Source organism: Dermacentor albipictus, chromosome 6 (assembly GCF_038994185.2).
Source record: "Dermacentor albipictus isolate Rhodes 1998 colony chromosome 6, USDA_Dalb.pri_finalv2, whole genome shotgun sequence".
NCBI classification, from domain to species: Eukaryota; Metazoa; Arthropoda; class Arachnida; order Ixodida; family Ixodidae; genus Dermacentor; species Dermacentor albipictus.
In genome coordinates this window covers 120,541,808-120,563,287 of record NC_091826.1, presented here as the reverse complement: position 1 = coordinate 120,563,287, position 21,480 = coordinate 120,541,808, and the positions used below count along the sequence as shown (strand labels likewise).

The 21,480-nt window shown below is 46.5% G+C and overlaps 1 long non-coding RNA gene across 2 annotated transcripts; it reads right to left on the bottom strand.

The window, feature by feature from the left end:
* Positions 1 to 3,402: 3,402 nt before the first annotated feature.
* LOC135913792 (uncharacterized) lies at positions 3,403 to 18,483 on the bottom strand. 2 transcript variants are annotated; one of them, XR_010568116.1, is made up of 4 exons: positions 18,153 to 18,483; positions 16,369 to 16,571; positions 7,497 to 7,620; positions 3,403 to 6,136 (listed from the first exon to the last, which is right to left on the bottom strand). It is a non-coding gene; the product is annotated as an uncharacterized lncRNA (long non-coding RNA). The 2 variants fall into 2 exon arrangements; XR_010568117.1 differs by having other exon boundaries at positions 16,369 to 16,516.
* Between the last annotated feature and the right edge of the window lie 2,997 nt (positions 18,484 to 21,480).

Below are 21,480 nucleotides of genomic sequence, written 5' to 3'. Positions count from 1 at the left end.
TTACGGCGTTAGAATCCAAGCTTACATAGTATGTTTCATCACTGCGTCAAAGTCTTCACGTGCACCTTCTTTTTCAGCAGTTCTTGCTTTTTCAAGCAGAGGAACAGTAGAAAATATGCACAAGACAAATAATTAACGCAAGCATTAACGCATTTTATATTTACATAATATGCCCTGTTAACCTAACGTCAGCGGTCACCTCCTCCCTAAAGGGGTACACTTTTGGCTTTAGCTTACTTTACCTGTCTGACCAGCTTTGTTCGAAGCGGCTTCTCCGAAGTATGTCTAGGGGTCAATTATATGGTAATAAATATAGTGTGAATGTTGCGAAGTGGCAGACGCGAATGTGGAGATTGAAGACTACATTCCCTGTATTCTAGCCTGAATAAAGGCTGGGCTGAATTTCACACGAGAGATCTCCACCTTCATAATTTACCATGCTTTTTGTCGGGTCCTGTCATTTTTACATTGCTTTGTTATCACGCACTTACGTTTATTATCAAAAGTGGCAAATTTCGAAAAAAAATTGGGGTTTATCTGCAGAAAACACAGTCGCACGTAAGCAGGAACATTCGCGTCATGTTGCTCACTTTAAATGTTCGTCTTTTTCATTTTCTGTGCATCTAAGCACGGTTGCTTGGTACCCGTAACCAAATGCTATGCACTGCAGGAGACAATATCGTGTGCTGGAAATACCGATGCTTTAAACAATCTTAAATAAATTCTGGTGTTTTTCGTGCCACAACCACAATATGGTTATTAGACACGCAGTAGTGGGCGACTCGGGATAATTGCTTACCACCTGGAGTTCTTTAATGTGCACTGAATTCACGGTACATGCACGTTTTTGCATATATCCCCCATAAAATTCTCGCCGCCGCAGCCGGAATTCGATCCAACGTCTTCGGGCTTAGCAGCTCAACACCAAACGCACTACGTCACCACGGTGGGCGCCGATGTTTTCTGTGTATATCATAACATCACACATCGCGTGGTGTTTCGCGCGAACGCTGGAGCATCATACTGGAAGCGTCATGCCCGTTTAATGAAGTAACACTGTTCCGAGCTAACAGGAAAATTTAGGTCAAGGGCTCGTGTGTAACTACCTGGGAAAGCGGAAGTAGTTTTAGAACGCACCTCTTAGGCGCCCGTTCCTGCATCTCGGATCGGCGTCCTACCTCGGCGTCGCCGAGCGAACTAGCGCAGCGGAGGATGAAAAAGAACGCGGAGCGCAGCGGGGACAGCGCAAGGAGAAAAGCGGAGGAGGAGAGTGCAGGGCAACCATGAGGCGGAAAGCGGAGGAGGAGGAGATGGCGAAAGCGTGAGAAGTGTGGTGCCGCGCAAGACGGGCTCTGCGACGACAACCGCTACGAGGTGGTGCCAATAGATATTGGCTCGTATAGAGCTGCGCTAAAATTTCGCATTATGGAGTACCGTAACTGTCGGTTATTTGTTTTCTCGGTAACCACATCACCAAGTTTTATGAGGGTTGTTGAACCTAAATAAAAAATTAGAATTTGTGGATGACTGGAAGGGGATTTTCGATTTAGATTGCTTTTTTTAATAAATACAACTTAAAATCGGAAATTGTCAGAAAATGAAACTATGAACTTTACGACTCTCGTAATCAGTAATAAAAAACGTTACCGCAATTCTATCAATTGCATCTCATAATACATCTAAAGCGGACAAAATTGATGCATTGAACATGATTCTCAGGTACACCACTAACGCGTGTTACACTACTAGACACTACTTGTAGATTGCAAACTTTATTGATCTAATGTGTGAATAGGACTTTCGCAGAACCTTCGTAAACATTGTAACAAAGTCATGAGAAATATCAAGTATTGTCAAATTTTTACGCTTTGAATTTCTGATGAATGCAATTTACAAAACTGCATTATTTGTTTTCGGCGCTCAGTTACGGGTTTGTGAACTTCGTGCTTCTAGTTTTTTTAACTTACCGATTTTCTACAATTTTTCTAAAAATGTCAAGCCCTAAGTCATCATACTGATTCCAACATTCACTACAAGTTATCTTTTCTCCTAAAAGCATTATTCACCAGTGGTTAAGACCCAGCGGACCAATGGTTATCTCCAAAAAGCATTTATGCACTTCACACGTAATTGAATTGGTGGCGTCTGAGTTGGGGCCGAGTTAAGCTGCCGCACCTGTCGGTGCGGGAACGCAACAAATAACCCAAATCATGCGTTTTCCTTACGCAACGCTTCTTACCGACAGTGAGCTAAAAGCAAGGACGAGAAAGGAGAAAGAGGATCGCAAAGAATTCGGAAATAGCCTTCCAAAATTTTCACGGCACGAGCGACCGTGCAGATGGCGAAGTTGAACGATGGAACGATCACGACGGCTTTACCACCATGAGAATTTAGCCAATGGCTCAAGTCAATAGACAACTTGGGTCACAGGTCAGCGTAAATGGTTAGATAGAGAGACGAATAGGCTCGAACTACCTGAAATAGGTAAAGGATGTCGCTCGCATTAAAAATCAAAATGTGTTGTTTTACGAGCCAAAACAAAATCTGATTGGGGCACACCATAGTGGGAGACTTCTGATAAATTCTGCACACACGGGGTTATTTAACGTGTACCTAAATCTCTTACACAAGCGTTTCCACATTTCGCCCCCTTAGAAATGCGGTCTCCGCGGCAGGAATCTAAGCCAGCTACCTCAAGCTCAGCAGCGCGACGCAATAGGAATATGCGATAAAGCTAACCAATTACTGCCCCTAGCAGCATACGACTGTGTCACCTGATCTATAGGGAGGCTATTGAAAGTCTTCGACAATGATCCGCCGATGGTTTATCAAAATTACGTGATAGAGAAGGGTGCGGCATTTCTTTGTCCAGTGATGGTGGCAGGTGCCTCTACGATTACTGCTAATGCCGAAAGCACACAAAAACGAGAGCTGGCTGTACCTGAAAGCAATGCCACATGGTTGGAAAATGAATTTGGAAGACGTTGGGAAGTGCCATGGCCCCATAAAGAGATAACCGACTGCCAGGCTGAACGTTTATTTGCTTCATTTCCGAAGTGTCTAAAGGTAGTGCTTGTAGTAGTGTGTACCTAAGGACCAAGTTGTGGGGCAGCGCAAATTACAAATACCTGAAAGCCGCAACTTTTATACAAATAATTTAATCCTACACGCCCACACGCACACACACATTTACATGCAGTATTAAAAACTCGCCTGCGTAGTCCTTGTGCTCTAGTCTCTCGACATGACCACAAAAAGCACATGACAACAATGCAGAAAGTTGTTTTCAAGTTACATTAATTTTTTTATTACAAACACAACGCAACGTTATCATTTCACAAATGGCATTTATATATTTTGGAGCGTTAAACTGAAGTTGCACAAACTTTGGAGCACAGTCGATAAACAATCAAATTGCTGCACTATGTAATTAGCATCCTGAAATGATGGAATAGGCAAAGCAAGACCACTAACACATTACAATTTAAGAAGAAATCTTTCAAGTTGAATAAAAAGTAACAAAATCATGTTCAAGTGTGCCGGCTCATGTGCCGCTTCAGGTGGCTGCTCTGCGAGGCAGCATACGGGCACTTCGAGCACTTGTACGGCCTGTGGCCCGTGTGCGTGCGCACATGCTTTTTGAGGTGATTTCTGCTCCTAGCGGCGTACGGGCACATCGCGCAGGTGAAAGGCTTGTCACCCGTGTGCGTCTTCATGTGATACTCTAGTGACGTCTTGTAGGCGGTTGCAAATGTGCACACGCTACACTCGTACAGGTTTACGCCACTGTGTCCGCGCACGTGACGATTGTAGGTCTGGACAGACGCAAATGTCGCGGTACACGAAGGACACTGCAACACTGTCCCGGCGGTGTGTGTGGCTCGGTGCTTTTTCAATTTCCCCGAGCTCTCCGACACATGGGCACACAGGTGGCAGCAATACGGAACGCCACTCTGTGTGCCTTCTTTACGAGCGGTGCTTTTACGTCCATCCGCAGAGGAAGCACCTTTCTTCCTTTCTGTTCCTCCTCTCCACGCTTTGGACTTGTCGATCTTCTTGCGTCGACGGCCACTGCCCTCTCCAGCAGCAGCTGCTTCGCCTGAAATTACGGAGATTGTGTTCTAAATAGAAAGGCTAAAGAAAAGGTAGAGGCAATAGTGCACGGTGAAGAATTTGACGAAGGGGTTGGGAATGTTATCGAAATTAAGATTAGAAAACTGAACGAGCTGGTAAGCGTTCATCTTGTAATTTGTTCAGCACTCACAAAACTGGAAACGGCAGAAAAGGACAGCGCGTGCCCCACGCACTTTTCCTTTTCTGTTTCGTGTTTCGTGAGCGTGGCGCAAATTCCAATGCGACATCAAAACAATCGACTGACATTTGCAGGGATACGACGAGAGAGCAAGGAAGTAACCAAACTTGTCGGTTCAGTCTGTACCTCTTTTAGAATACGATGTACTCCGTTCTTTACCGAAAAAAACAAAACAACTGGGCACTAGCACAGGCTGTCAAAATTTATGATGTCCCGAACAGGTGGTGCGCAAAACTTCATGATGGCATCTCCAGCTATCGTACGTGCTTTGCGACTTTTCTAGCTTGCCAAGCCTGTTGTACTGGTAAGAGTGGCTTTTTCGGCATTGTATAAAGTCAATTTACTAATACAAGTGAAATGATTTTTCTCTTCAGGGTTCTTCGAAGGTGCATTCGCACTGACAAACCGTAAAGTAAATATGGAAGTTAACTGACGATCACAAATCGATGATTTGGTAAGAAGTGCCTGCTGCACCTCAGGTCGCTCGCAACATTTTTCAGTTGAACCAATTAGTGCTATTCAAGAACAGTCCGACGCAGTACACTTACGGCTGTCTTACGCGGAAATGCCTGAGTGACTGGAATCGCACGGTACGATAGCTTTCTTTACTTCTTTTTAGCTGTAAGCGCAGCCACAATTTACGGCATCACTCTATACTTCAATGCGCTTGCAAGGCTCGTCTCAATAGGTGGTATCCAAAACAAGTCCCGTGTGACGTATTAATTGCTTCTGGCGCATGCAGTCAGCAAAAGCAGAGCCTTCGAGATTGGCCTCAGCCACGCAGACAGAACTGTTGCTGGCGCGTGGGTTTCGAGACCACCGATTTATACAGTATAGCTTAAGAACAAGACAGCTGGAGAAGAGCGTGAGGCAAGTATGCGCGCAATACAAAATGCAGGCGTATCGAAGGAAAAAAGGAGGTGTATGTTATTGTCCAGTTTTTTATGTTCCTTAATTGTCAGCTCCCAATTCGTTCAGTACGAGAGCACTTACGAAGGCTACTAAATGCTGCGCTTACATTAATGCGACAAGTGGCGTATTGCAATACGTCTAGTACATCGCATCCAATTACACGGCGGCAATGCACCAGAAAGGCGATTAGCAGTAGTGTAAAAGGTCATGATAGATCGAGACAGGCAAATGTACTGCACAATGCATGTAAACGCTGGCGTATCGCATTGACGGAGAACGGTTGCCGCCGTGTGCTCTCCTCCGCTACCCGGTAAAAGGCACTCGCCGAAAACAGATTCCAGTTTGTTGCGGACAATGGCACCGCTTAAACACATATAGGGTATGAACCGAAAACTAGACAGCAAACACACCAAGAAGGAATTCTTGCGAACAAGTATAGTACACATTCGCAAATACAATGTGCAAACCAATAGACTGAATCCATGAGTGAAAACTGAAAATATAAAACGCATAAAAATCGTCAAGAAACAACAACAAATCAATTGACAGCAGAATATAGTTTCGCCCAAAAATTTAGCGTTAGATATGCCATCAGTTTTAGGCTTGGTACATGCGCTGCAAGCCTATAGCGACAACACCGTAAAAAGCGTGGTTTAAATGAGCCAAATAGTACAGAAAACCCATCGCGGAAATAACAAATACTACTTCAAGCACATATGGCGCTACGCGAAGTCCGCCCTAAATGCACATGACTTTCTTTCGCGTGATGCTACGGACACTTCAAACATCTATTTCAGCACAGAAGCGTTCGTATTGACGGAAGTATTTCTCAGGCTCCCAAAATAATTTCACCAAATTAATTTGTGCGGTGTTGGGACTGCGTCAACTTCGATGATTCTTATGACGAAGATCCTGGAAAGAAAGAAAAAAAGACAAGAAATTTGCCAGTGCGTTCGAAATTTCGACTGCAGACGCGAAAACAACCTAATCACGTATGCATGACACTATGGTGGTTTTCAGCAATAGAATTCTTCTGTTTGTACCCTCGACGTTCATGCTTACAGATCAGCGTACACACGTCGGCATGCGATGCAAGTATAATTAGAAACGGGACAAGGGAGGGAAATGGTCTGCCTTTAAACACTTTCCGTTAGTAACGTTCAGTGACCACCTCCACACATTGACGCAGAAAGTACTCACTGCTTCGTTAACTGAGTACTGCTAGTAACGATCTCGCGTTGATGCTGCTGTTTAGTGTCTGAGTGTACTTTGCGCTATCGTGGATTTTGCATTGCTGGACTGAAGTATTGTATTGGCGGACTGACTGACGGACTATTCTTAACTAGAGTACTTCAAAGCAAGCGTTTATTGAAGTTATTCTAAGTATAGCCTGCTATAAGGTCATCTCAGCTCTAATATGTTCCCGAAACCTCGTACTCCTTTGATGAATACCACAGGTACCAAGCCGATGAGGTAGAAAGCATGCTACCAACACAATCATGAGCTTAGGGTTCGCGATGGTGGGCAATTGCCCTCAGTTAACCTTGCGAGCTCGATCTTCCATAGCACAAGCTGTGCAATGAAAACCAAAATGTAGAAAAAAACTTTAAAATGTCATGTGCTTGCCTGCACATACGAGCAAACGTTGCGACAATGCTGCTTCTGCACCAGTCAGTAAATGGTGAACTTACCCACGTTCACGTGTGACAGCCACTTGTATATCTATTGCACTATGCGCAGTGCCTATTGCTTTAAATCCTTACATTTCCTTCTTTTGCCGGCTCTTGTATTCTATAAGGCTGGTAAAGATATGCCTCCTCTTAACAGCACTATATCGTTTATGCCTTCGTGTGCCTCTTACTTCCCTTATAATGTGAAATTTCAACACTCAAAAGCTAGCTCGCTCTTATCGTTATCAGTTTAAGAGAACGTACTAAATGTCACAGGTTGAAATACGTCCAGACTCGAAGTGACCGACGAGGTTATAGCAGAGATCGTACTACAGTTAAACAGTATATTTATGTATTCAAATAAATAATAGCAATACAGATGCACGACAAACCACGAATCTGACATAAAACCGGAGCAGGACAACTGTAAGAGAAATAGCATGTATTATACGGATCAAACGAACATTCAGTAGGTGCAGTAAGTAATTAGGAAATGGCACATGTAGAAAACGAAATATTTGTGAACGTGCCACTGACACGCTTGCAAACATGACTTGTCTCCTCCGCTATCGCTATCACCGAACTCTTTAGAGCCTTCTCACCCTGGATACAAAACATGGCATGATAAAAAAAGGTAAGGAAACAGATGTCACAATCAGCATGGCCCGAAAAAGGCCTCGAAGCAGGTCTCCGCCTGAAGCAGCGCTCGCCACCGTTGCTTGAACCCTGCAAAAAAAAAGATCTCTACAACTCTCTCTCTCTCTCTCTCTCTCTATATATATATATATATATATATATATATATATATATATATATATATATATATATATATATATATATATATATATATATATATATATATATATATATATATATATATAATGTGTTTACATATACGTTTTACCATTATGAGTTACCAACTAGCCCGACAGCAACTTTTTTCTAAGAAATCTGTGCGACTCGGTAGTGGTTCGTGACTGCGGGACGAACATGATCCGTATTTCTAAAACGTTTGTTACGCCAGAAATTTACGTCAGCAGGTTTTCGCCAATCGCGATATCCGACATATCATTAGCGAAGGCGTCCTGCCAATGCCCAGAAACTCTTACGAGCTAAATGTTTCGTGAATTAAGCCCAAGAACAGCAAGGATGGAAAAGAAGCCTTATAACTGGGGGGACGTTAGCTTATGCACGCAGGAGCGCTGCACTGCAGCCACATTTTATTGACAGAAAACGCGTGCCATGCATTCATTTTAAGAGAACGAACCTGGGTATAGAAAAAACCAGACAAACTTGGTTTTACATTGCCATTGTGGAGTGTAGCAGTAGAGTTATCGCGTTTTTCGTTTAAATTTATTCAAACGTTTTCCGTCACTAAATTCTAGTTAGGTTCGCCACACGCCCTGTTTGAGGTTCTGCGCTGCCCGGAATCATGCGCCTACTGCAACATGTACCCAAGTACCGACCCCAACCGCTCATTTTATGCACGCAGGTAACCACATTCTTAATCTGCCTAATTTCTATGGATCGCAAATCACTGTACATAATGTAGAAGGTACCGAAAGCTGCGAGCCTTCGCGCATTTAATACGATTGTCAAATCGTCATATTCAGCCTCCGTGTTTTGTCTCCGGCTTCTCTTCTTTGACAGCCTTGACATCCTGCTTCATTTTCATGTGCTTCCGTTCCTGACCAGGGAATCTTGATCGCGCAAACAGCTCGCTTTTCCGTTCGTTCGGTCTGGCTGCGACGTCACAAAGTAGGCCGTCCGCAAGATTTGTGAGAACGGGAGGGAGAGCACAGCCAATAAACGAGCGAGCCCAGCCCCGGAAGTTTGCGTCACCAGTTTGGGCTTCGATCGGGGACGATACATTAAGTGCAGAATGTTTGTGATGCTTTAATAATTAAACACGTAATATAAGAAAAAAACTCTTACTGTTGCAACATATAATCTGCGTCGGAAATGTGATGCGAGAGAAGAAAACTAATTTAAGCGGCATATATTTTGGTTTAGTCCGCTAGGTGGTATCGCACACGCCAAAACAAATTGGCAGGCGCGCGCAGTTCAATCGGCGATCATTGTTCATCGACTGCGAATCGTTATGTCGTCGCACAAAAATCTAAGACTTGACCCGCACGTGTCGCCGCACCAACGCGAACTGTTGGTCGCGTTCATAGAGGGCCACCCGTACCTTGTGCGGACATCGCGCGCGCTGACCCAAGAGCGTCCCGTCGACACAGGGCCGGTATTTTGTAGCGATGCCTTTTCCAATTCTATGCTTTTTCAGGCTTTTTGCGCTAAGCCAGTAGTCAGAGCGACGGTCTGCCCCCATTATCAACGGGATCAGGCCGCCGTGTGTGGTGGATGATAAGAATAGCATAGAATAAGGCATAAGGCATCGCTACAAAATAGCGACCCAGGCCACTACACCGGGAATGCGGCCGCGATCCGTAAAGGCCGCCTTTGCACTTGGCTTGCCGGCCGTTGTCAACGGGAAGCTCACCCAACCCTGTTGCCGGCGCACCCCGGTTATTGTTTCCGCAACTGCGCGAATGGTCTCGCTCACGGAAGCCTGCCCTATGGATACAAATTCTTCACTGCCAATGGATCTTTGGAAGCTCCCCGTCGCTAACGGAGACCACAAAGCACCTTGCCTTGCGTCATGATGCCACCGGTCCGAAGGCCACCCATGACGTCTTCCAATTGCTTGCAGAGCCACCGTACAGTGCTCTTCGAGAGCCTGAAGTGCTCGCGGAACTCTTCCTCGGTAAGCTCGTCAAATGCGTCCCGAAAGATGCGTCGCCGAGGCTGCCCGAGAGACTCCAAAAGCGCGATAATAGGAGCTGCCATCGTGACTCGTGAGCGTCAAACCACCGAACAATGAACGCGATTCTCTGAGCACAACGTGAAACGGCGAGCATTCTCGACAAATGAGCTCAGATCAAACAACATTAAAAAGAAGAACACTAGTTATATTTATCACAGCGCAGGCACAACATTTAATTTCACTGTGATCACAGTTGTTTTCAATAATTAACGTCGCTAACGTTCTGCAGTGGCGGATCGCGCTTTAATCTAAAAAAACTGGACCCCCGGCAGGGCCAACCATGCTCGGCGAGCGACGACATTACGAGCAGACGACAGGCGCATCGTCTGCTACTAGCGCTGCTATGGCAACGGCCATTCATTCTTCGAAACGAATGCCCTTGTCGACCGTTCCACGATAGCGGCCGATTTCACTCGGTTTTGGAATGATTGATAGGAGTGTGACGTAAGCGCATTTTGTGGTCCCGGCCCGGCGCAATGACGGCCGTGACGAAACGCGCGGGCGCCAACGAATCACGAGAGGGCAAGCGAGAGAACGGAAAAGCGAGCTGTTTGCGCGATCGCACCCCTTATATCCTCTTCGACTTCTGTCTTCATCTCTCCATGGACGATATGTAATACAACGTTTCGAAGTGAAGCTTCTTTCTTGCCTCTCAGTTCTTCATAACAAACTGTTTTCAGAATGTCTTGTTGCCTCGCAGTTTTAGTAACAATTTACGGGCCCAAGAATTGGGTTTTAATCAAGGCTGTTTTTCACCGAAATCGCGTCTCTATGAATTATACCTTGGACCGACGTCGCTCCCCAAAGTTTGGGGGCTGCATCCTAAATTCGAATGTAGGAATGGTTCTGATCTGGAAAAGACACTTCCAAGGTACACTCCCATCCGCCCTAGAAGTCAGCGTAAAGAGCCAAGAACGTCTTCAAGTCGCGTATAACTCTCTCTGCTAGGGAATTGGCGCCTGAATGGTACTAGGCAGTAAAACGTAGTACCAGGCAGCGTTTCTGGACCCAAGCACGAAGCTTTGTCGCTACGAAAAGTGGGACAGTTGTCAGCTACCACGACTTTGGCATTCATACTGCATCTCTTTCAAGGCGTGAAATGAGGCAGTACGCGTCTTCGTTGCTGGGCTTAGCAGCCATAAACTTGTAGCATTCGCCTACTGCCACGGAAAATGATTGGATCCTTCGTACTCTATCCTTTTTTTTTTACGTTCAGCGAAGTCAACGTGGACTGACTCTTATGGAATGTTAGAGTAGATCGGCAACACCATGAGGTTCTTTCTAGGTCTGAGTTGTGCCTTGAATAGTTGTGCCGGGACTCATGGCAAGTCTTGAAGCATCTAGCCGCACCGGTTCTCAAGTTTTTCGATGTGAATGTTTGGGTCAATTTTTGGTAAGTTCTCTAAAAGCAGTCCTGCTCACCTGACTCAAGACTAAGGTAATAGAGCCGTAGTATAGTTGGAACACATGCCCCATATGTTTCCTTCCATAAGTTGGCCAAATTTACGCTTTCGGCGCTCGCTGCCTGGTGAACATGCAGTCTTGACAGCGCATCTCCATCCCGATGTTTTATTCCTGGGCGATGCAGCACATCGAATGTCCATTGTTGGATCTCGCTGATTCATCAGGCTACTCTTCCTCTAGGCTGAAGCTAGTTCAAGAAGGTGCCTCAAGACTTGGTAGTCGGTGAAAAGCCTAAATTGCGGCCTTCCAAGTAGCTCTTCAAATGTCTTAAACCACGACTACTGCGAAACCTTCTTTTTCTGCAGTTGCGTAAATCACCTGGGATTTGGAAAGCATCTAAGAGGAATATCCAACAACTCGTTGCCTCCCGCTGGGCTTCCGCGAGTCTCGTTGATGAAGAACAGTGTCCGTTTCATAGCTTGAAGCGTCGGTGTACAATTCTAAAGGCAAACTGAAGGCGGGCAGTGTCAGTATAGGGTCTGATGAAATGGTCTTCACGAGTTCAACATAGCATCCACCGAATTATTCGGACCATATAAAGGGAACGCCTTTTGCGTTAAAGCTGTGGAGTCATTGTGGCGTAGTTTTTGTTAAAAGGCTCCGAAGTGTCCTGCCAATCCTTGAAATCATCGGAGAGAGTGCAGGTCCTACGGTTTGACGAGCTGCGAAATGTATTGCACGTTTTCCTCATTTGCGCTTCTGTTACTTCCATCAAAAACCCTGCCTATGAACACTACCTCCTGCCGAATAATTCACCTTTCTTTATATTTATTTTCAGTTTAACTTTACTCTGTTATTTGAGGACTTCGGTTACGTGTATCACGTGGTCAACCCTTTTTATCGAGTACGCTATGACATCATTAATGTAGACGTTGCAGAAGTTTCCTATGTTGTTTTTAGAACAGAATTCATCATCTTTTGAAACCAGGCCCGGAATCTTGTTATCCATATGGAAGGCTCCTGTACACATATATATGAAACGGTGTAACAATTGCTGTGAATTTCTTGGTTTCTTCTTTTAATGGAACCTGCTAGTATCCTTTAAATAGGTTTATTCTTACAAACATTTGCAGCCACCTGTCTCATCAATAATTTCTTCTATGCGGGGCATAGAAAAGAGTTCTGTTCATTTGTTAATTATTCTACAGTCTGTGCATAAGCTGAGGGATGCGTAATCCTTAAATACAGTGGTGATTGGTGAAGCAAATGGTGAGGTTGATGGCCTAATGATACCAGAATCGTGCATTCTTTGAAGTTCTTGCTTTAAGCTAGAATGTTTTTTCTTGATTTATGAATATGAATTTTTACTCATATCTCAAATGTAACTTCGTAGTACTTGTAGGTGGTGGAAATTTGCCGACACATATGCGTTCCGAGAACTTAGAAGAAACATCTTCAGAACATGTAATAGTTCTTATTTTTCTCGATACTGTTTTCAGTTACACCGTGTTCATCCGTAGTGATAACGTCACTCCACAATATATTAATCTTCCAAAGCTTCACGTCTGCTTGCGATAGCCGAAAATCAAATTTGACCCTAGAGAATACTGAACATTTTGTCGTAATCTCAATGTTTCTGAACTGAACTCTTGCGAGGCTCCATCATAGCTATAGACTCGAACTGACTTTTCGTAGTTAGCCTTGGCTTCGTCCACAATTCATTCGTTTATGATGCTGATTCATGCGCCAGTGTCAACGAGTGATGTCATTTTGTGTCCATTTACAAGCACAGAGACAAAAAGAACGTTTATCCTAACTAGAAATATATTTTGTTTCATTTTATGGGGACGGCGGTCACCACAACGTGAACGTCGTCTCTTGAATGGCTCTTCCACCCTGTGTCATCTCTGAGAGCCTCAGCTGGCTACTGGCTCTGAAGCCCCGGCCCTGAGCCGGCAGTTTGAATGCTTGATCATGCTAGCAGCTTGACTTCGTAACTGGCTCCGCATATACTGTCAAGATCCTTTGAAAACATGCGGTATCGCAAGAATTCATTCACGTCGACTTATTGCGCACTTTTCTCTCTCTCGATTTGTCTACCACCTGCGCTGCCGTCGGAAAAGCGGCTTTGACTGCAGATGATAAGTCTAAGAGCGTGACATATCTCAGTGAGTACAGAAGGTCACCTACAGCGGAAGGCGACCTGACTTGGACTTGATCCCGACAGTCGTTTCGCATTCCGAGCATTATAAGTGGTGCTACTGATGACCCTGAAAGACTGGGTCTCGCTATTTGCAATAGCCGGCGCTTTGCGAAAAGGTATTTCAAAAGACCATTTTATGCGAAGCATATTACGAGAGCTCAACCCAGCTCCTCAGGCGCGGCGGTGTCGCCTTGAAACCACGTGACACCGTGACCTCACGACAGAGGAGAAGTGGCTTTGGCTCAACTCTTGCAAGACGGGCTGGGTGGGAATCGAACAAGGGTCTCCGGAGTGTGGGACGGAGACGCTACCACTGAGCCACGAGTACGATGCCTCAAAGCGGTACAAAAGCGCCTCTAGTGAATGCGGTGTTGCCTTAGAAACGAGCTGTTTCTAAGGCGTGCGTCTCTTGCTCAGGCGCACATTTCGTTGCCGCGCCGAACGCTGCTTTGCTCGACGCTCACCGCGTCCAATGCGGGGCGCGTAGTCGCTGCCCTGTAGCCCATTGTCTTACACCCCTTGGCGGGTCGACGGGAACGCTGTCGCGTTCCACTCTTGAAGGCGAAGCAGTAATGCATGAGTTGTTTCTTCGTCTAGCCGAACCAAATATAGCCAAGCAACAGCAGTTCACCAGGCTAAACAGTGGTTCAACAACTAAAATAAAGGCTAGTATGCTTCGCATCCTGGGCTTAACCTTACCTAAGCCACAGCCATTTTTTTTTCTGGTTATAGTCTCAAATGTATTTCCCCAAAAAGCACACAGAATGCACTCTTTCAATACTTTCCGCGGCTGCTGCTTGTGCTCTATGATGCGAAAGTGTAATCATTTTTTTAGCGTTCCCACCAAGGTAATCCCACATGTTAAGCATGCGATAAATAACAGAGCACCAGTTATGTCCCTAAGTGTACTCATACAAGTCAAGCCATGTAGTAACTCTATACGAAGTATCGTCAAATGGTTCAGGTTCCACTGGTGATTGAGCTCTCTTGTAGTTAGCAAGAGCATTTCCAAGAGCTGTCTGCTCCTGAATTTGTTCCATTTGCAGTCAAGGGAGCTTTACACGTGCATCTGACAAATTAATGAGAGCCGAAGTCGCGCTTATGGTTGTGTTGCAGTTAGTAGGAAGGCCTTGCCTTGTCCAAAGGGGCAAGATCACTCGGTTCCACGCTCATTATTGCAGCACCTTTTCTGATAACGTCTTGCACTGTAGTACTGGCCTCGGCGACAATGATGTTGAGAAGAGCCGGGGTGATAATCTGGTATTTTGTACAAATGAAGTCCTCTTTATCCAGCCCCTATCGAAATACAGCCGCCGCGGCAGGGTTTTGATCCGGCGGCTACGGGCTTAGCAGCGCAACACCGAAACCTCTACATCCCTACAGTGGATGCTCACTGAGCATTGAGGTTGCAGATGATCGACATCCAGGATCTCAATGAAGAAGCTAGATCGTGACTCAATTATTTTGGATCAAGCAAAATCGCGATTATAAATGCTCGTTTAGTAGCACTCTATCTGGATCTGGCTCGGCCGCGATCGAAAGTGCCCGTGTGACATGGGTATCAATCGATGCGGCAGGAGGTTTAATTGCTCGTTCACTACAGTAGCGAACAGCAGCTCACGTAGTTCCCACTAATCAAATACAATATGTGAAGTAGAGAGCAGACTAAGTATCAATGGCTGTTTTCATAACGTAAACGCGAACGTGACCGCATTTGTCCCGGCGGTTCATTGCTGTCTTCGCGCTGTAAATAAACGTCCAGCATGAAAGCAGCAGAACACTGCTAATTGAGCATCCGCTTAGTTCAATATTTTGAGAAAAGTGCGAGTGAAATCAGCATATTTAGTCGGCGTCTGACGGCTACCATTTGTCGCGGGGCATTGCCCGCGCGCACCTTGTTTGTCGCTGCTTCTCGTGTATTGGGAATCGCAAAAAAGCTGATCCCACTGCCGCTCGTCGTGCGATTTACCCATGCAAGCGCGGAACAGCGTGCCGGCATGACAAACCGGCTCGGCGTACGCGCACAACTTCCCCACCTCCCCCCCCCCCCAAGTAAAAAATTAAATAAAAATTATGGCCAGTTGTACTCTGTGAAGACTGTAGGAACCACGGAGCTGCTCTTTTTGTTTTCACGGAGTGGAACACTGGCCGTATCTTTTTTTTTTTAGTTTGCGTTCCACCTCATTCGTTATCGTGGCGTTCCGTTTGCGTTGCTTGACCTTGCCTCACCAATGCAGCTTGTGTTGCGGAGTGTTGCGTGGGCTCCTGCCGCCCTTGTCGCCGCTTAGACTTGATAAGCACGGCTTTGTGATCGCTGTGGTATACAGCGAGCGGCGCACCTATCTGCAGGTGAATCGCGTTCGCGAAGACCAAGTCAACGCAGGTGCCCATAATGGTAGTTGGCTGCTTGCCCCACGCATTGCTAAAACGTGTTGATCCAAACTTTGCACGCCTGTATTCCACAATCCAGTTCTGCAGTAAAAGAGTATGTCGAAGTACCCGACAACTACATCGGGAACTCTTCCGTAGCACGCGCAAGCTTTCGCTGGCACTCACGTCGGGCGGCCTATTCCTCGGAAGTATAAGCAGTCTTGACCATTTCCGAACAATGAATGCGGAGCTAGAACTGACCTATGTTTTTCGTACCCCACCGAGCCTCTCACTGGCATACTTTTCCCAAACACTGATTAGCTGCCCTGCTGTCTGCCTCTCTCGCCCCTCGTTCTCACACACAAAGCTGTAAGAGCGCACTAACGTGCGCGCGGCGTGCATTGTCCCAACCAAACACTCCCGCTTGTACTGGAAAACAACGTGAGTGAATTGACGTGACGTAGGCCGGGAGAGGACTATTTATACATGACCTCACCGTAGATTCAAGTGCAACTTCCGGTGCTCACGTTCACTTTACGTGCGCGTCCCGACCAAAGAGGGACGTTCTGCGTGTACGTAGGGGCGCTTGGCGCCGACTGATCACATTGTAGCAGTGGTTAGACGACAAAAACACGAACAAAGAGCGGTACTACGTGCGTCAATATCTTACCTGCTTTATTTTCTGCCCCATAGATCACCGACGCTAGTGCCAACATGCCGCGCCGGCGCGAACGATGCCGGCGTGCAGCTGTGCATTGTCGCGTACGCCTGGTCACACAGCTACTTCGGGCTCCAACGCAAGCTGCGTTTCTGGATAACTTTTGCAGGAGAACACATTGTTAAGCTAGTTGCAGCTGTGAGAAGGACATAACCCTGCACAATGACACAATACGAAATAAATACATATGGATGGATGTCACAGGCTCTAGCGCCGCGTATGTACTCGTCTCTACCTCTGTGGTTATGTCTCTTCACCGGGTCATGTCTTTTGGCTGTCTTATATCTGACATCTGATAACGATCACACCGGCATGCGATGCCGCAGACGCTGTCGCACGAAAATCGTTGTGGACCTCGTATAGCAGTTTCGCTGTAAAATTAATAATTGACAATCATTTTAGCATGCGTCAAAGAGGGCTAAGACGCTCTCTTTGAGAATGAGAACCTTACGCTCTCAAGAGTCATTCATTAAATTACTTGGCATTCTCATTCGAATGAGTTGTTACTTCTTGTTTTTCTTATTACTTGTTCTTTCATTATTTTATTATTACTTGTTCAAGAGCCGTAATTGATCCGACCTTAATGAACTATGCCTTAACTTCAGCCTAATTAACTGAAGAATTCGTGGGTTCGACTCCCACCGACGGGAGTCGGTTCGAGTATCTGAATCAACTCTATCTTAACACGATGACAACGGTGACCCCCGCACCATCAAAACTGTTGCATGCGCGTTTGCATATAGGTAAGACACGGTGCCGGGTCATTGTGGTAAGTAAATTACTACACCGAGTCGTCATCGTGTATGATTTGGCGCCGACGACCCGGTTTTCGCTTAAGGCCATTGAAAGTCGTCTGAACGATGAGATATATAAGGCCCTCACCTTAATAATTCTCGGCCGCGTTTCACCGCCACGTGATGACTTGAAACTACCCGAATGAGAACTGGTTTGTCTTCGACCACCGCTTGGCATCGCTAAGGTAGCGTCACAGGACATTTCCCATTTTTACCTGCGTCTATTAAGCTACAGCAGGAAGATGATACCTTCGGAAGGAAAACTATACAGTCGTCAGCACACTTGTCGACAGCGCTCGAACGCCATGCTTTCAGCTGCAGTGACGCCTGCCAGCCGTAACAATTGATGCACGACAGCGCGCATCTGACGATGCGCGTTCACGCTGATGGATGTAATCTTTTTGTCGTCTTGCCGCTTACCGAGTCTTCAATCACTACGATCGCCTGCGAAGCTGTTACAGGGGCACTCCGCTCCCTCATACTATCGCACCTTCACCGACGGTCGCAAGTGATCGGAGCTACTGAAGCCTCAGTAACCGGTAAAGGGGAAAAGATTAACGCAGCGCGACTGTGCACACACAGACGCAAACTACCTCGAAGCACGCGTTATCGGCAGACAGCGCCTTTGCTCTAGCCCTCTAGACAAGTGTGCCGACTACTGTATAAAAGGGGCAATGACAGCTATATTGTACACTAACCTCCGTATTCAGAAATGCAGCTTCACTTGAAGCTCATGCTTGATACAAATGACGCCTGGTGCGAACGCGCTGAAGACGCTCTTTGCCTTTCTTTTGGTGCGTTGACGACAGGCGTCGTTTAAACCAAGTCAAGCAAGGGCTTCAAATTAAGATGCATTTCTGAATACGGAGGTAAGTAAATACAGTTCAGTTGCAAGCTTAGCGTCTCTTAAGAAAACGTTTGCTCGAAGCGCAGCTCGCTCACGGCTCGACAGCGTTCCGGTGAAGTTGCAGTGGCCGCGTCGCTTGAAGAGAGGCTCGCCGGCAAAGCGCTGGCTAGCGCCGTCTTGCACGTACGTTGGGTCACGTGGAGGCTGGGAAGCTTCACCCGTGCGGGTGCTCACGCTGGGGTAACCCTCTGGAAAGCACTGGCCTCCTCGGAGCGCAACAGGCCCCCGACAAGACCTGCGTGTCTTCGCTCTTCGGCTTGTCCGTTGCCTTTGCAAACGCATCCAGCGTTGCTCGATCGCGAAGGCAAGGCTCAGTTGCGCGTGCCAGGCGCGCGCTGGAGAACGAGCCCGGCAAACGGCGGTGCGCGTGAACTGTGCGCGTGAACTCTGTGCGCAGGGTTGTCAGATGGTCTCGGCAAAACGCAGCCAAATTATCGCAAAATGTAGCTCAAAACTAGCCAGACCCATATTTTTCGTCAGCGAAAAGCAGCCAAAGACATAGCCAAAAGATTTGATGATGGTGTGCAGGTGTCTTATAGAAGGTGTAGATGGTGCCCAAATCTGACCGCATATTTTCCCGGCTCTGAAATTACTACCGCCGCAAGCGTAAAGAACTCCTGGTTAGAGCTGCCACTCAGACGTGGATTTGGACACCATTTATTGTTACAATAAGCCGAAGAATTTCTTTTTTGATTTACTCGTGACGTTATTGGTATTTACTGAGCCACGTTTTGAGCTAGCTTTAGTTCGCGCCTCCCTTTACCAGAGGCATTTTTCTATAAGAGAGTAAAAACTTTATTCAATATAAACAAAATAATGCACGATGGTTGGAGCCTCTATTCCAGGGCCCCACTGGCACGAGCGGCTCGCTGGGCTTGGTCCAGAAGAGCCAACTGGCTCTCCCGACCCTCGTCCGCAAGCCATGCCTCCCACTGCCTATTCCTCATTAGTGGATGTTCGTGTAATATGTGGCTGTCTATGTGCGGTGGCCTCCTGGGGCACTCTCATGTGATGTGTTTTAGTGTGGGTGTGTCTGCGCACCACGGGCACTCGTCAGTGAACCTCGTGGGGTCTATTCTGTGTAGGTGGTGCAGGTTGGGGTATGTATTCGTCTGAATACGACGCCAGTTCCTCTCCTGTTGGCTGTTTAAACCGACGTGAAAATGTGCAAACCGTCTCCGCTCTTGCCTTTGCTGTAGGAGGGTGTCACGAGAATTCGGTGGAAGGTCGTCGCTAGGCCATGCCGTTGCTCGGACGTTTAATACTCGAGCAATACGGTCTGCCCACGCGTTTGCTTCCAGTCGCTCGTGTGCCGGACACCATACGATAGCGTGGTGCCCCTCTAGTTGAGTGCCTAAAATTTTGATTATTGATTTGGGTGCCGTTTCATGTAAAAACAGGTGGCAAGCCGCTTGTGAGTCGGATAATATGACAGCCGAATTGGTTTGGCGCTCGGCGTCATGAATGGCCAAGGCGATGGCTGCAGCCTCTGCCACGCTTGCCGAGGTGGTTTTGAAGGATGACGTTGTTACGTTGTTGTTGCATGTAGAGACTATGGTGAAATTGTCTGAGCTGGCTCGACTGGCATCCGTATAATACAACCCCGGTCCCATGCCAAAACGTTTGTGAGGAGTCTTTACCTTTGCTCTGCGTCGTCCGGGATGGTACTTGGGGTGCATGTTTTTGGGAATTGGGGCCACCGCGATGTGCGATCGAACATTGCGATCTATCTGTGCCGTTTCCTCTCCGCAATACTGGGGTCTCAGGGGAAAGCCTAACCGCGCCAATACTACCCTGCCAGCTCCAACCTCGAGGATCAGATTAGGGTGTTCACAATCTGTGCCCAATAGGCGACCCGAACTCAAGGCTTTAAAATAGGGTTACCTTTCCTGTAGGCTTGATTACTAAAATAGACATGTTCTTCCTCTCCCGTTCTCTCTCTCTCTTTCTCTCTCAATTTATTCAAAAGCAGCTCGTTGGTGAGTTAGCAAATGCTGCTGCTTGGAGGAACACTGGACTCTGAAGAAAACTTGAAACCGTCTCGCATTTTCCTCATGCGAAGAAGCGGCAGTTGCGTCTGCAATTCGCCTTTGAGTGGGAACAAACAGAACAACCTGTTGGTCAATAACCGAAGAGGTGAATTAAAGTTTATAGTTTTAATTGCTAGCTTGATTACGGCGCTGGCAATAATCCAAATGGTATTAGTTTCAAAAGAGTTTAACGGCTCAATATCTAAGCAAGGGTTCGCTGGAAGGATTCGCGTAATATAAAAACGTGCACGTAAGTTGCTATGAATGCAGGCACGAATGCGTGTGTTGCCAAATTTCTGAAGAGAGGCTGTGTACCTTACTCAGAGTGTGATCTTAAAAGAAATGGAATTCTACTAGGGAACACACAAAGCTTATTTTACCGGTCGTGCGCGGCTGTCACGAAATTAAGTACAGCGTAAACCCCTTTGTCTAACAAATACATCAGAATAGGAAGTCAGTAGAACATTAATACACCTTTGCACACTGGCAAGAACTATTTGCCCAACCGCCACTGCGATGTGGGCAAAAATAATAAAATACGGGCATAGCAGTACCACAAACGCCTATTATGTATATCGAACATAGTTCTTTTCTTTTTCATCACAGCTAGACAATACGCGCACGCAAAGTACGATGTCGTCATCATCATCATCATCAGCCTGGTTACGCCCACTGCAGGTAAATGGCCTCTCCCATACTTCTCCAACTACCCCGGTCGTGTACTAATTGTGGCCATGTTGTCCCCGCAAACTTCTTAATCTCATCCGCCCACTTCACTTTCTGCCGTCCTCTGTTACGCTTCCCTGCCATTGGAATCCAGTTCGTAACCCTTAATGACCATCGGTTATCTTCCCTCCTCATTACATGTCATGCCCATGTCCATTTCTTTTTCTTGATTTCAACTAGGATGTCATTAACTCGCGTTTGTTCCCTCAACCAGTCTGCTCTTTTCTCATCCCTTAACGTTACACCTATCATTCTTCTTTCCATAGCTCGTTGCGTCATCCTCAATTTAAGTAGAACCCTCTTAGTCAGCCTCCATGTTTCTGTCCCATACGTGAGTACTGGTAAGACGCAGCTGTTATACACTTTTCTCTTGAGGGATAATGGCAAGCTGCTGTTCATGATCTGAAAATGCCTGCCAAACGCACCCCAGCCCATTCTCATTCTTCTGATTATTTCAGTATCACGATCCGGATCCGCGGTCACTACCTGCCCTAAGTACATGTATTCCCTTACCACTTCCAGTGCCTCGATAGCTATCGCGAACTGCTGTTCTCTTCGGAGACTGTTAAACATTACTTTAGTTTTCTGCGCATTAATTTTTAGACCC